The 12023-nt window shown below is 48.3% G+C and overlaps 2 long non-coding RNA genes across 11 annotated transcripts in view; one reads left to right on the top strand and one right to left on the bottom strand.

The window, feature by feature from the left end:
• Window positions 1-12023, bottom strand: part of LOC146808945 (uncharacterized) — a 588451-nt gene that overhangs the window by 548198 nt on the left and 28230 nt on the right. The window lies entirely within an intron of this gene.
• The window catches only part of LOC146808946 (uncharacterized), a 109480-nt gene continuing 107269 nt past the window's right edge, over window positions 9813-12023 (top strand). The window contains exon 1 of the long non-coding RNA XR_014966297.1: window positions 9813-9937. This is a non-coding gene — a long non-coding RNA (uncharacterized LOC146808946). The remainder of the gene's footprint in view (window positions 9938-12023) is intronic.

Genomic DNA, 12023 nt, shown 5'->3' on the forward strand with positions numbered 1-12023 from the left:
AGAGTGGGAGTTGGGCCTCAAGACTTTAGATTATCCTGAACCTGCAACTTGAACAGAAACTCTGGACCTTCGACATTCGACGAAAGAAGAAGACTGAAGAATCTCCCTTGTGGCCAAGGAGTGGCTACCCTGTGCAAACAGGCACCATCAAGAGACTACCCTTTGCTTTGCCCACGTTCTACGAGAAACCGACTGCAGAGCCCGACCAGAGCCTTGACTTCCAGACTTCTCCGACCCTGATCCACATCCACAGCAGAGCTGAGATCCGTGGAGGCGACGAGCGACGTGGGACCGGCTACCTGGGAAAAGTGGCTAGTAACTTCAAGCGCAGCTTCTGAGGCACCCTCGAAGTTGTGCACCAGGGATTGAGAAGCCCCAACCCCAAGCATCATCTGCACCGAAGATCAGCCCCCCACACTCCACGAGTCCTGCGTGGGGCCCTTCTGCATTATCCTGCTTGCCGCGTCTGTCCGGTTGCTTGCCCGCTGGCTAGTGGCCTTTGTGACGACGCACCCTGAAATCTTCTGTGCTGGTTTGGCTCCTCCAGACTGGCTCCCGCTTCTCTGCAAAGAAGAAGCACCCCAGACCTTCCTGGTCTGCACCAGAAGCAAGTCCTCCGTTCTTCGTGGGTTCCGCTTGCCAAGGCTTGGTGAGTCCTAGTCCAACTTCGACGACGCCGACAGCAAGAGCCTTTGTGGGACAGCTCACCTCCTGGTCCTGGTCGTCCTGGACGCTTCCTGGTCCTCCTGGCTGCAGCAACAAGCTTCACCTTCACCTGCAATCTTCACGACATCGCCTGGTTCCTTCCTGGTTCCACGTGGTCACTGGCTAGTGACCTTGACTCTGTCCCTTCTGCTTGCAGGTCTCCTCTCTTCTTGATCCCAGCCTTGGGATCCACTGGACACTCTTCACTGACTGCCTGTCAGCATCTTTCTTCAGGCATCTATAGGAGTCGACGACGAAAACCGACACATCTTCACCCCTATGCACCCGCAGCCTGTGGGCTAGGTAACTTGGGTACTCCGGTGCTCATCAGGATAGTGTCTATCCTAGTGTCTAGTTTTCCAGTCTCGACTTCCTAGCTACTCCGGAAGTGTCCTAAATCTATCGTTTTCTAAACTGTACTATTGCTAGTGACTTTTACACATTACGCGTGAGTGTTTCCACTCTGCACACGAATCCCGTGGGCCTCCCACTTCCTAACTAACGCGAGTGTAGTGTAGCCCCAGCGATTCCCTAGGCCTAGGCCTACTCTATTTCCGTGACAGTGGTCCTTATACCACTTACTTAGTATATGGTTTGCGTGGCCCCTAGGGCCTAACTGTATTACTTACCTGTGTGACTTAATGTATGCTTAAATAAGACTGTGTTGTACTTACCTCTAATCTCATAAAGAGTGCTGAGGGTTTGTCTAGAATAAATACACTTTATTTTATATATATATCTGTTGTGGTGTCCTTTCATTTGGTATTCAAGGGATTATATATGGTATCACAGCTGGCTTCACATGCCATTCAGAGTTTAGCCTAAGACTGCTCTTGTCCATGCTACCACTAGGATAGCTGGTCTATAAGGTTGACTTTACAACCAATCACCATAAGGGTATTTGGACTGATATAAGCTGTACACTAGAACTAGTGACATCATACATCAGGCCAACTTCTCACAACTTGAACCATTGGTGAGATGAATAGTCCTTTGTTTGTGTTAATAGCAGTGCTGTATATGTAGCTTTATCAAAAAATTTTGCGGTAAGCGCGAACAAGGCGAAAGCTGAAACGCGTTGTGTTTGCAGTAAATAAACCAACCTAAACTGCAAATCTCCTTGGTGTCCGTGCGTACTTCCTATTGGAAAGTTGTGCTGTATGATATTTGGGACTGCCGATTGCCCCTGCGCGGACCGCCCTGCCAGACAGCCTTCATCTTAATCGGGATTGTGCTGCTATATATATATATATATATAAATAAAACTGTAAGCTCTGTGCCAAAAACTACCCAATAAAATCATATACCACATCAAAGGGTACAAAACATGAGTAGCAGCACAGACTCGACAACAATCGAAGAGAGTCACAAACTGTAAAATAGTTAAACAAAGTAATGAACAAAAGGAGAAGGTCAATGACTAACATGGGATCATGCATAGGGCCACACAGTACATTAAACGATACCAAAGCTAAAAGAACTTTGTCACATTGTAAGTAATGGGATCGCCAGTGCTTAATTGGAGCCAGTGGTTCCTGGTGCTCGGCACCGGCACTTAATTGTCAACACTGCACTTATGACAGTCTGCCACATGGTGGCGCTGCTCATCTTATTTAGAGATGAGCAGAACAACAGTTGTTTATGAATACAATATACATTAAAAATAACAAATACTTGCCTCCCCAGCCATTCCTTTAGCTTCGGGGGCCTGGAATAAACTGAACTGTCACACTTGCCGGCGAGGGAGATGGTTAGTGGTTGCTTGGATACCAGCATTGGCAGCACTGGGAGGGGCAATGCGGGGTGCACGCTGCAGTGGCCTCCTGGTCAGGGTCCTGGCACTTTATTATTTTACAAATTAAGCAATGGGGATCACTCATTGCAGCACATGGCTAAGGCCACTGATGAAGTCACAAGACCACAGACAATGGCATAGGGGCAGAATCCACAGGAAATGGTCAGACAACAGAATAGGGCCAAAGGTCATAGAACAGGATCACAGATGAGAGTATGGCCACAGATCGCGACTCAGGGCCACAGATAATGTAACTCGGTGTCTGAGTGCAGTAAATATTCCTAGACCATGACAAAGTCAGACCTCAAAATTGGCTGACAGATTATGGAACAGGGTATGTGAGGACAGAATAGACTGACAGACCACAAACCTATCAGTGACGAGGAAAAAGGGCCAGAGATTATAGAACAGCGTCACAGACCACAGCACAGGATCACAGACTCCGGAATGGAGCATGGGCGACAGAATGAGGCCAGAACTACCACAGAGAAGAGTCACACACCACAAGATCAGGGAGCAGCCCACAGAATCAGGTCACAGGGAATGTACCAGGATTGGGGGCAACAGGACAATGCTACTGAGTACTGACCACTTAATATGTCGAGGATCAAACATGGCAGAGCCCGAAAGAACATGGTCACACTGCAACAGACGGGAGTCACACATCACAAGACCATGGGAGCAGCCCACAGAACCAGGTCACAGGGGACGTACCAGGACCGGGAAAAACAGGACAATGCCCCTGACCACTTAACATGGCGAGGATCAAACATGGCAGAGCAGGATAGAGCATGGTCACACTGCAACACACAGGAGTCACAGACCACTGAACCAGGGCCGAGATCCCTAAATCAAGTCTCATATCACGGAACAGGGTCACAGATGATGGGGCAGGTATAACCCCCACTATATTGCACGTGCTGCATTGCATGGCAATAATATCGCATCCAGTGCGTGTGGAAGCAGGAGTAATTATTATATGCGTGCCATGATGACGTAGTGTGAGGAGATGTAAGCTGTAAAATATTATAGACGGTGGATAACATTGACCTCAAAGCACCATCATACAATCGTCACTGCCCACGGGACACGGTTACACTCCACACAACAGGGTGATAGAGCACAGTACATGCCCACAAGCGAAGGACAGGGGGAATGAATTACCAACATTCAGTCAGCAAGGGGCATGCAAACAAAGCGCCAGACAGTCGCCAGGAAGGGGGTACCTGGCCCCTATCACCAGAAGCAGGGTTTGAGTGCACCTACAGGAGGGGGAACCTGTCTGTCTGCGACCAGCAGCAGATCTGGGCCTCCTCCCAGGAGTGCAGTGGCAGCTGCAAGATGGCGGCGGCTCCGCGCGCTTACCCGCCCTTTCCTCACCCTCCATTTTCTTCCAGCTCAAAGAGACTTCAGAAAGGCGGCTTTTTAATAAAAAATGACGATTTGGGGCAGTTTCTTGCGCCGTGTGCCATGTGAACGCATGCAAATGAGGCAGAGGGAGCGAGGGAGACTGTCGGGCAGATGCGAGCAGCCAATCACGGCGCCGCTCTTGATCTTTCTAGGACGCGATGCTAATATTAACTCTGGCGGAGGGGACTGTTCGGGGAGGAGGGGGGTAGTCTGCCTCCCGTGTCCTTGCTTAACCCCTCTTGCTAAAACAGAGTCTGAGCTTGCTATTCTGAGAAGCGCCTAACAGCGTCCAGTGGCCTGCTCTCAGCTTTACACGGATGGTGCCCACCGTGATAGGGGCCAGAGAGGCCTAGATGGGTCTGGTAAAGTCAGGCACATGCCAGGCTGCTGCCTTTGTCAGAGCCACTGGCCTCTTAGAAAGGTCTCAGAGTTCCTGTAAGCCCACAGAAGCCTGTTTTCTTGGGCAGAAAGAACTAAGTGTGTATCCAATTCGGACAACACAGACATGGGTGAGATCTTCAGAGTTTACTGAAACTGGGTAGGTTGGGGCAGCTAACGGGATGGGGCTCTACACGCTCCAGGTTAGTAATAGTTTACTGTTAGGGCGGATGAAGGTTTTAATTATGTCTACAATACAAATGGGACTACTTCTTCTTCACTAGCCAATGAGAAGTCTGACAGTGTAGGCAGCAGGTTGATATGCAGTACCAGCCTTTTAACCACCTCCACCTGTGAGAGTTATTTGCTCCCACTTTTGATACATAAGCTCAGCACACATCAATAGACTCAGTCACGTGGCTTCATCTGTGAGATGTTTGTTTGCACTTATATAGTTTATCTAATGATAGTGAGTTTTTGAAGTGCATGTTACATGTAGTACAAAATGGCAGTTTCCTGCGACGGCCATTTTGTCTCCGTTTTACGGGAACCTGCTCGCTGTGGTTTCTCCACAGACTGGTTTCTTGTCTGCAATCCACATCGAGCTTAGAGATTGGCCCCGTAAACTGATTTTCTTGCCTGTCCAAGTCACGTCCGTGACTTGGCCATTAGCAGCCAGATCCCGCCTGTGCATGGAAAATGACTCATGGAGAGAGCCTGTCCAAGAAGCGAAAGGACCTGAAGTCCAGCTGATCGGGGCCTAACTAGAGAAGCAAGATGGACAGCACATCGAAAGGGTTCTGGGCGTGCTGGAGCCAGCCAAGGACTACAGCTAGTGATAGACTTACTCTGCCCCCTCAGTGAGAACCTGTGTACAGTCGCCCTACCACCCCGTAGTGAGTAACGTGGACCAAGGCCGGGATGCTCGTATCGCCCATCGTACATGGACCTCTGGAGCCTCTAAAGGGCAGTTTTAATAGGTTGAAGGCTATGGACTACGATGCCAGCTCTCGGAGGCGTATGGCACCTGGCACAACAAGGGACACAGAGAAGAAGAGGAAGAGAAAAAGAGAAAGAGAGAAAATGGAAAGAGAGAGGAAGGGAGCGTGGCTGGTTTGAACATTTTTGCCTGGGGTGGTTTTGGCTCACAGTCCAGCTCTGGTGAGGACAGTCACCCAGTGGTGAAATGGAAGTGTCCTCAAGAGGCCTGACAAATGTTGCGTGCGCCACTTTCTGACTTTGTGGAGCCTGCATCACACATTTCCCAGCCTGAGAGGTGCGCAAGGATCAGATGCACAGCAAGGAAGCCATTGACCCGTAGGCAAGTAAGAAACTGGACCCAGCTTTGGCAGGGTAGAAAACTTCGAGCAGAGCCCCTGACATCTGGTTGTGTGTCCACAGTTCAGTGCAGTGGGCCACTCCGGCCCAAGGCCCCTGATTCACAGATGCACTATGATCGGTTTGCCCAGGTAGGTTTCCCTCTCTTTCTTTCAATATCCTGGGAGACACGTTCCGTTTGCTAGGGGGGGTCAAATTGCTTGCAGTACCATTGGAGCCAACGTGGTACCACTTATGGTTGAACATTTACTGTGACTTGTAAACTTAGAAACAGCTTAAACTAGGGTGTCTGTGTTTCTAGTGTCTGCCAGCTAACGGCAGTGCCCCAGCATAGACGAGATAAAGAGAACTAAAGGTTTGACTCACTTTGGAACGAACCGCGAGTTGCTACTCTTTGGCACCTGTTCACACGTGAGTGTTCTACTCACGTCTGGACTGAAGAGAAAAGACAGCTTCTGACCAGGACCAAGCCAACTCCTCCAGCTCAGCCCAGGTAGAATTTTTCAAATCCCCCAAGTGGTTTTGAGCCAAATCTTTGTACATTTCCACACTGCGTATTTTGAGCAAGTCTGTTCAAGCTCCTCCAGAATCTCAACATATGCTGCCCCTTTCAAGGCACTTCTTTGAGGTCTCTGGCCTTAAACAAGGGCATGAGTGGACTTGCCCTGGCATTCCTAGATCTTGGAACGGAGTGTTGCCTGTCTCCACTAGGTTGGCATCAAACCTGAAAAGATATGCCAGGGTCACGTTTCAGTGCTTGCATGTTCACAAAGGCTACTTGTCTGATGTCCTGGTAGTATAAGCAACCACCAGAGGACCCTTCACAATTGCTCTGCAGGTCTTATAGTCACACTACTGAGCCACAAAGGAGACATGCAAGACACCTGAGAGCTGACAACAAAGTTAGAGCGGAGGCGTCCCCGGAGCATTGACTCTGCATGTTGAGCACCTAATGCTGAACTCAAATGGAATTACAAGTGGGGCCCCTGTGCCCAGTACCAACTGGCCTTTACTGATCATGGCTTCATGCATAGTCCACATCAACACCCCTGTGCTGGGTAGTGGATGCATGCCCTGAGCCACAACTGTGGCAACAAACCTGCCACAACACCACACCACACATCACAACATCAACAAGGGGATAACAATGTACAGTTATGTCACTTTTATTCGTTCAGCTCTGGATAAAAAATACTCTCTTGGATTTTAGGGAAACCGCTGAGCTTCCTCAGCATTGATATGAGTCTTACTGTAACCTATGGCCACTGGTAGCTAGTGGCTATCACCAAACATTCCAAAGATAACACCCTTCCCTAGTTTATAGACATACTAGACTTAATGAAATTAAAGATAGGTTTACCAGAAGGTCACAGGTATTGGAATAATTCAACTAAAACCAGATGTTGCGATATTAATTTTGGGATCACCCTAACTGAGGAATGGCTCCATCCTTCAATACCCAAGGACGCCGGGAGTTGTTGACTGCAGGTGACAGGCCAGGAGATATCACTACTTTTAGGCAGTGGTGACTCCTGACTAGGGGTGCACGATAAATTCTGCTCCACCGGCTGAGTTGGCGGAGTTTTGGCCGCTCCACGTTAGCCTTGTAGCTCTGAGTTCTGGCCAAACTCCACCTACCACTGTGTGGCAGAGTTTTTTATCGGGAATGGCACGCCAATGGTGAGTTGGTGAGCGAGAATTGGTGTCCCCCAGTGTGATTATCGGCTGTTAGGAGGGCACCTGGCGAGATTTTTCCCGCGCCGGCAGTCACGACAGCTCGCTTTGAGAAAGCTGCTGCTCGAGTAGAAAATCTGCTCGAGTGGCAGCAAAACCAACTCGAGCAGCAGTGCCCTCTGGCGTGTCACATGCTGCCGCTTCTGCTGATCTTTCAGCGTGGAATGAGCTCCTGCCACTAAAAATCAGTACAAGCATTGCGGTATGCTCATTTCCACTCCTTGGACCTCGCTGAGTTTTCATGTAGGTTTTCAGAAAGGTCCTAGGAGATCCTCGCACCCCAGTGGACATCAATTTTTACAACATCCACACATCATTCTTCATAAAGTTTGACATTGTTCTACATACTCCGACTTATTTTGTGAAACAGAATAAAGAACCTGGGTTGAAAACTTGTGGTAGGTGAAGAGAGGACCATGAGAAACACAACTTGTCTGTGCCATTAGTCGCTCTATGTGGCACTGCGCTGCGATGACGCTTTTGCGCCGTAACTTATCATTTCCAGCCCTTAGGGCCGTTCTCGCGATATTCAGGATGATGACTTCTCATAGGGTGGAGTCGCCCATTTTAGTCTCTAAAAACTCTTTAAGTGAAACAAACCGTGGAATAAACCACGGACCAACCCCTAAACCTTGTAACATACTCTAATGCTAAAACTACCTTTTTAACTAACTCTTGAGTCATTTTATGTACAGCCTGCACATTTTTCCTGTTCCTTATCATTTTACTATACTTTCATATTAAGGAATTTATTACAGTTTTATTTATTTTAACGTAATAAAATAATATTAATTACAATGTAAATAATTAATGTAACAGCAACTTTAAAAGGTAGATAAGAAATAAATCACCTTCTAACGAGGCACCCGAAGGGAAACCAAAATAAAAATGACTGAAAGTTAATATAAAAAATAAATATAATAAAATAAATCAATATTTTGAACCTACTTGGGCACTGAGGAGAATGGACCCATTATTTTTAGGTGGACATGAACAATGTACGAGGGCTTTGTGCAGGCACCCAATGGGTAAAGTGGGTTGGCTCACTGCATCCTGTGGTAGGTGGAAGCAAGGCATGAATGCATAGACGTTTTAAGGCATAGGCAAAGTGGCCTCTGGCCCAGGACCCCAGCCTTTCAGGGCGGCCCAATAGAGCCAGCTCTGTTCTGCAGAAGGACCTTGAATAATTCTTAAACAGATTGTTTTAAATACCGTTTTCCTTTGATTTATTTTAATGTGGGTGATGTGTGAGGGCCTATTACAGATATTCTGCAGAAAAATGTTGTGTTTATGTTTCATGCAACATCCATTTCCAAAACTGAGCTTCACATACGAGAAGTGCGAGGGTTTCGCAGAGATTATTTGCAGTAATATTTGTGAGCCGCTGCTGTGTTACAATATTAAAAACACCGGTCACTATCCCTGAATATTAGGTGGAAACACATTTAGAATATGGACGGGCGTGCCTGTGGACTGTCAGTGACCCAAGCCAAAAAGGACATGAAAGAGCTGAGATTGGATCATAAATGCAGAGCTGTTTCGAAAAGGGCCCCCCAAAATACTTTTGGCTACGGAGCCCCGAAAATCCTTAAGATGTCTCTGCACGAATGACAGTTTAACAAACCAATTGCTGTAGCCTGCTAGTAAAAAGCCCCTCCTTGTGTATGATGTGTGTGAAAACAATAGCTGTTTGAAAGAGGTTTAGCTTTTAAGTCTTTCTCAAATGCCAGCCCTAAAGAATACAGCAAGGAACTTCGCCTAGGGTGGATGAAGTTTACATATCAGTCAAAAAATTGTTGAAAAGTTGAAAAAGGCACAAAGGGTTAGTGATTCCCCAAACTTCCAGCGGTCAGTTAAGGTATGCACTGTCAGTACCATCATCACCCAGTGGACAGTTATGGTATGCAGTCGGGTATAGTGGCTCCTAACGTGGAGTTGTGGTATGACATGGCCTTGAGGGACACCTAGTGCTCACTTTGGGCATTGCAGGAGTGAAACCGCGGGCTTAGTTCTGAAATGGGGTAGATCATATACATTAACTGAACTAACCACAACCTGGCTATATTACGGCGCGGCCTGACGGGGTCTGTGGACTCGACGTGACCCCCACGCTTTTCTCAAAAGGTCAGATGCTGGTTCCGCATGACCAAGCCTAACGCGCGCAGCTCTAGTAGCAGCGAATTCGTACAAACACGTAAACAGAAGGGGTCACATGAATCATATTTTAAATGTCATAAGGGCGGCTACCAAACAATGACACCCGCAAATAATGCGCATGTCTGATGACGTGTTGGCACACGGAGCGCAAAAACACACAACCCTGTGAATTAGCATGTGACACGGCTGGTGTCTCTGTAAACGGCTGAACCGATGATAAGGAAGTCTCCGGCTGCGTGGGGGTAATAAAAAGGTACAAAAGTAGCAGGGTGCTAGCTACTGTGTGTCAATGTCAGCAGTGCCACCCAGTGGTCAGGTACACTATGGCACGGTCAACGGTGAACCCCCGTAGGACACCTACCTGATCGGCCATTTGGATGAAGGATATGGAAGGACAGGATGAATCCATGCGGAATTAATGTAAGGATCAATTATTTATTTACTGACATGGCAGATTACGCTTGCACCCTGGAAAAAGTCACATTTGGCCAATCGCATAGATCAGATAGGAGCCCATTACTAAAGGGAACAGTGATGTTTTTTCGAGTAGCGCCTGAACGCGAGGAGTCAGGCTGTGCCAGAGCAGCGTCCTTTAGCATTAGGAGGGGGAGGGGACGTTGGGTGGACAGTGAGGGGGGGGGGGGGGGGGGAGGTTTGGGCAAACTTGTGTTTATTTAGTGATGAGATAGCTGAGCGTCTTCTCTTTTGGACTTTGTTGGTCAAACAGGATATATTAAATTGGATCTGGCCGGTTCTGGCACTGAAAAGGTGGCACTGATCGGACTGTGGCTGTTGCTGGCATTGTGGGGGTGGCACAGATCTGACTGTGGCTGTTGCTGGCATTGCGGGGGTGGCTCAGATCTGACTGTGGTACCTGCATTGAGAGAGTGACACAGAACTGACTGTGGCTGCCACCAGCATTCAGGGGTGGCACAGATCTGACTGTCGCTGTTGCTGGCATCGAGGGGGTGGCACAGATCTGACTGTGGTACCGGCATTCAAGGGTAGCACAGAGCTCAGTGTGGCTGCTAACAGCATTCAGTGGTGGCACAGATCTGACTCTGGCTGCAACTAGAATTGAGAGGGTGGCACATACCCGACTGTGACTGCAACTAGCATTGAGAGGGTGGCACATATCCGACAGTGGCTGCAACTAGCATTGAGAAGGTGGCACATATCAGACTGTGGCTGCTGCCACCCTCATTCAAGTGGTGGAATAGATCGGACTGTGGCTCCTACCAACATTGAGAGGTGGCACAGATCTGACAGTGGCTGTTGCTGGTATTGAGGGGGTGGCACAGATCTGACTGTGGCTTCCACCAGCATTCAGGGGTGGCACAGATATGAATGTGGCTGTTGCTGGCATTGAGGGGATGGCACAGATCTGACTGTGGTACCAGAATTCAGGGGTGGCACAGAGCTGACTGTGGCTGTTGCTGGCATTGAGGGAGTGGCACGTATCTGACTGTGGCTGCAACTGGCATTGAGAGGGTGGCATGTATCTGACTGAGGCTGCTGCCACCCTCATTTAAGTGGTGGAACAAATCTCACTGTGGCTCCTACCAGCATTGAGGGGTTGGCACAGATGTAAATGTGGTACCGGTATTGAGGGGTTGGCACAGATGGCACTGTGTTACCGGTGTTGAGGGGGTGGTACAGATCTGAATGTGGTACAGGTGTTGAAGGGTTGGCGCAGACTTGACTGTCTTACTGGTAATGAGGGGTTGTCACAGATCTAAATGTGGTCTCCACATCCTAGAAGCCACTGTTTATCCAACCCTTCATTGGGCAGGCCAGCACCAAGTCATTCACAGTAATCCCATCTAGAACCTGTCAATGGTCTGCCACAACCACTGCCGGGGGTTTCAGATGTGGAAGACAAGATGCAGATACACCTTGGTAAAAGACAGCTCTATCCTTGGCGCGATCCGTTCTACTAGGGACCCTTTCAAACCCCTGAATACATTTAGAGTTAAACATTATAATGAGGAGTAAGAAACAAATTGCAAAGTGCTGACCTCGTTGAGTGAAATTTTCTAAACTTGGAGATGATCAGACACAGTCTCAGTTTTTCCTGGTCTCAGTTGCAGTTAGACAAGCAGAAAAGCCCTGAAGAGGACACCGTAACACAAGACCTATATAGACATTAAACCGGATGTGCGATATGGGAAACACATGTGGACCTTACAAATGGGTGCAGTGGAATCCGACCTGAAATCCCCAGGGCCAGAGTTTGAGGCATTCCTTGGAAGAAGTGTGAGAACCAGTGAAACATAGGTCTGTCCATCAGACAACCTCTGATGGGCAGACCAGTCAAATGTTATTGTTGTCTCCAGTAACACCAGACACATAAAACAGAGTTCAAAGCATTATTAGTAAATCCACCGAGACCCTGAACAGCAGCCGCAGACCAAGGACTCCCAGAACAACTACCTCTGGAAGAACCTTTGAGGGAACTGGAGTTCTAGAGGTGGAACTCTAGAGGCTCACATGTAAACACTTAGCG

This window comes from Triturus cristatus, chromosome 7 (assembly GCF_964204655.1).
Source record: "Triturus cristatus chromosome 7, aTriCri1.1, whole genome shotgun sequence".
Lineage (NCBI taxonomy): Eukaryota > Metazoa > Chordata > Amphibia > Caudata > Salamandridae > Triturus > Triturus cristatus.